A 4,188-nucleotide genomic window follows, 5' to 3' on the forward strand; every position below is an offset into this window, starting at 1 on the left:
ACAGGGCTGCAGCAGCAGACTGGCAGACAAGATTTGAATTAAAGCTGATCATGAAAAACAGGATAAATCGTTTTGAAAAATAAGGCATCAGAGAAACTACACTTAAGCAAGAATAGTCAGCTGCATGGAGGAGGGAGTGGGTATTATTGTATTATATCTTGGGGCGGGGATGGCACAGAGTATGACAAAGTGGGCATTGTTAACTGCAGAAAAGATACTCATGATAGTGGGGTGCATCAGCAGTGTAGCCAGTGAGAGGCATGGTGGTATTTCTGCATTACCAAGGTGTGATAAGGCCTTACCTGAAGTACCTGTCCCATATTGGGGCACCTGAGAGAGATGGGGAGTAGCTGGATAAAGTCTGGAGGACAGAAAGTACTCAAAATGAGAGGTGAAAATTATCCTTTAATCCAAAGAAGAGAAGACTGGACAAAGATGTGAAAACCAATATGGATAGCGTTGTTATAGAGAAGATAGGAATGCTCTTTTCTCCACATGAGTGGTAGATACGGACTCTTAATTTAAAAGGCAAGTTAAACATTAGAAAAATTTCCTTACAATACACCTAGTTAAGCTAAGGAGAATAGGTTATTCCAGGTGGGGTGAGGAGCCTGCCTTCCTTCACTGGATGTTTTGAAAACAGAAGACAGACAGCTGAGATGGAAACATTTGATTTTGTTGATCATGCCCAGGGTCACAGGGAGATATCGCTGAGGTCTATTTTCTATGACTATGCATTATGCATTTAATTCAGAATGTAAGGGAAGACACATGCAGCCTGGGCGTGTTGCATCTCCTCTGTAAGCCTTTTTATGGCATGTGGCTCAAGCTGGCTGTTTAAGATAGTTATCTTTTGCTTTGAGTGTGAGCTTGGGATTTGAAAATTTCAGACTGCAGGGAATGAGATAGAGTTCCCTGAGACATGTCTGAAAAGAAGAAAAAGGTAAGCTTAGTATCCCATGGACAACTTTGAAGTGAGAGAAGCTCCAGAGGACGAGATACTCTGTCCACATCTGTGAAAGAGCAAAGAAAGATGTTTGAAGTTGGCTGAATATGTGTGTCTAATTTGCATATATGGTGTGTGTATCTTGGGGGTCTGTTTTCTGAAAGCCCATAGGTTCATTTGGCTCCATAACTTTTTTGTGAGGGAGATGTTTCTTAATTGTGGTGAGTGTAATAGCTGTGCTTGTATGCAGCTAAGCTGTACAGAGTGACTGAAGGGCACTGCATCTTGTAATAGATGGGCCCTTAAACAGATGCCACATTGTGTGGTGAAGAGGCACTGAAAGTCCTGTGTGTCTGAGTTCAGACCAGAGCTACCTGCTGAAGAAGGCCAGTGACCTGCACATTGTTTGATTGGTGAGCAAATACTGTTGGTGGACGCAATAATTAAAGAAAAAAAAAAAAAAAGAAGGCAAAACAACACTTAGATTCTGGAATGAATTGTGATTCTTCCTCTTTTGAGAAGTTATTGAATGGGGTAGAGATATAAATAGGATGAATGATAGGGTGAAGGATCAGCCTGCATGGAAACATTGTTAGATCACACATCATGTCACAAAAAGCTGAGATCAATTAATATACTTCTGGTAATTTTAGCACCTGTATAATATTCAGGTATAATATTAGACTGCCTTGTAGTGAGAGCAAAGCCACATTACCACAGGGTTGTGAACTCAGGCTCTTGAGGGCTGAGATCTGTAGTCATGGCTAGGCTTTGCGAACGAAGATTTGAGAAGGGCTCTACCCACACTTGCTACAAGCGCGCTGATGGCTAAAAAGGCCAATGCGAGATAGACAAGTCCGGTTGCAGAAGGTACTGAGGGCTGAGACCTGTAGTAACACACTGCAGGATTGCAGCAATATTCATTACAACTCATCTATCAAACTCTGACTCCTGAAGTGTTTTAGTAGTTCCCTGTGAGAAGCCTTTTTAAAAGGCACCTGACTTGGAGCAGCTGGGTTGTGACAGTGAGGTCATACTGACTTGCTGCAAAGTCAGGGTAGAAGTAAAAACTTCCTTTACCTTTCACCACACATTGGCATGTAAATACTTTCCATTAAAGTATTACGAATTTTACAGACAGATTGTTATATTTTAACTGGTGGTATCAACAGCCTCTAAATTTACTGGGAGAGATACAAAGAAATCACTGCAGTTGTTTGCAACTATTTAACTTAATAAATGAGCCTTACACAGAAAATGCAAGGATGTGAAGGCGTTTGATGTTTCTGATGAGCATTTTTCTCCTGTTATGTAATACTGCCATCCCTTGCCAGAGGAGCTCTTGCATCAGCCTGAATTTTTACATATTGTATGAGATACACAGCCAAAGCTTTGCTATTCTTGTGTGGCTCAACAAGTATACTCTGTATTTTGAATATCTTTAAAGTTACACAGAAAATCATGATATCCAAGATACCTGAAGCTTCTGGGTTTTGGTTGGGTTTTGTTTGCTTCGTTTATCTCTGTTCTAACATAGTGAAACCCCACTCAAGCTGAACATGTTTAGGAGCTGCAAAGCATGTTTAAACCACTGTCTCTACCACAGTATAGCAAGCGTTATTACAGATTTTTCAGAGTCCACGGCTGTAAGCAGATACACGTCAAAGGCTTTGTAGGTAATTTGTAAGCCTTATGGAGAAACTAGGCTGTACACTTAGTTTTATATGGCTTAATTAACACTGTACATTTCAATGCATTTATCTTAGCTAGAATATTCTTAGCATGATAAATAGTGACGAGGCTTGCTAATCCCACTTAGAAGGTGTAAATCCTCAGGCCACAGAGGTTGAAAAGGAGACACGTGTGCAGAAGGGAAGTGATGCAACCTCTTTAGTGACAAGGCTGCCAGAAATAAAAAGAGCTAAGATTCGCACAGAGCTCTTGATTAATGTTTTCATGCAAACTGAATAGCTTTGTTACCTAGTTTAAGCACGGGGCTGGTTGGAATATTTCTATATTCATAAAATGTAAACATTTTTCCAGCAAAATCATTGGTGAACTTCAACATCTGATAAATTTCCTAAAGCAGATGTGGTTTAAATAATTTATGAGTTCCCTGATAAGACCATCTTTGGTATTGCCATTAATTATTATTCCTATTTTTATATTACCATGTGGTAAGTACAACTTCTCATGTTAACTATTGTAGTCTCTGCTCCTTCAAAAATGGAATTCCATTTAAAAAAAAAAAAAAAAGGACAAAAAAGAACTCCAACACACCTTGACTTAAAGAATACTAGTTGCAAAACTGGCAGCACCTGCTGTAGACCCTATGATCTCACAGAAAAAGCCACACCACCATAAGCACAGCTTTGCATATTGTTATGGGACTAAACAAGAAGGGGGGGGGGAAATTTCTGTTTAAAAACTCTGACCAAGTCAGTTTCATTCTTCTTTAGGTCAGAGTGTGGGTCATAAGACCTTTGGAAATGTTGTGTTTTGCTTAATGTGAAGCCTCTGGGTTTTTTTTCTAACAGCCCTTTCATGAGTGCTCCAGAAATAAGAAATGACATATTTGTTGCCCATATTAGCAAAGCTGAAGTTCAACTCCTAAAGCCATAATGAGACACAGAAGTTCCTTGTGAACCAAGCATTTCAGGTACTTTGCTACATTTCAGGTATCTGAAGTTCCTCTCATTTCAAAAATTTAAATTACCAAATTATTCTGAATAGATCATTACAAAAAAAAAAAAAAAAAAAAAAAAAAAAAAAAAAAAAAAAAAAAAAAAAAAAAAAAAAGGAGGAAAAGTACAAAATGGAAAGTAGGAATTTATCATCAGTGACATTAATTAAATCAGTTGTTATTCAGTCCAGCAAAACTGCAAGATCTGTTTCACGTAGGAGCAGGAAGGCTGATATTGTCACTTAGGTAATTTTGCTGTCCTGAACATGCTGGCCTGTTAAGCCAGCTGGTCTTCAGTCCGAGGATGATTTCTTGAAGGTACTGTAGCATCATGTATCCAAGTAACATCTTGGTCACCAGCAGTGCAGACAATGAGATTTCATCTTTTTGTCCTGCCTTTTTCCTTTGAATTTTGAAAAAAAAATATTCAAACTGTGACAGTATTCAAATCTTGTAAGATCTTAAAGGTAAAATCCTCCAGCACAACCTCAGAGGTGATCAACAAAGATGATCGTTCTGTGCTTATAGCTACAGCAGTGAACGGGGTATACGTGTTAGT

General features: G+C 38.9%; 1 long non-coding RNA gene across 1 annotated transcript; it reads left to right on the forward strand.

The window, feature by feature from the left end:
* The first annotated feature begins 972 nt into the window (after window positions 1-972).
* LOC114064049 lies at window positions 973-3,287 on the forward strand. The gene is made up of 2 exons (XR_003572675.1): window positions 973-1,703; window positions 1,840-3,287. It is a non-coding gene; the product is annotated as an uncharacterized LOC114064049 (long non-coding RNA).
* The last annotated feature ends 901 nt before the right edge of the window (window positions 3,288-4,188 follow it).

The sequence above is a fragment of the Empidonax traillii genome, unplaced genomic scaffold (genome assembly GCF_003031625.1).
Source record: "Empidonax traillii isolate 1590-97213 ecotype Southwest subspecies unplaced genomic scaffold, ASM303162v1 scaffold514:size563947, whole genome shotgun sequence".
Classification (NCBI taxonomy): Eukaryota; Metazoa; Chordata; class Aves; order Passeriformes; family Tyrannidae; genus Empidonax; species Empidonax traillii.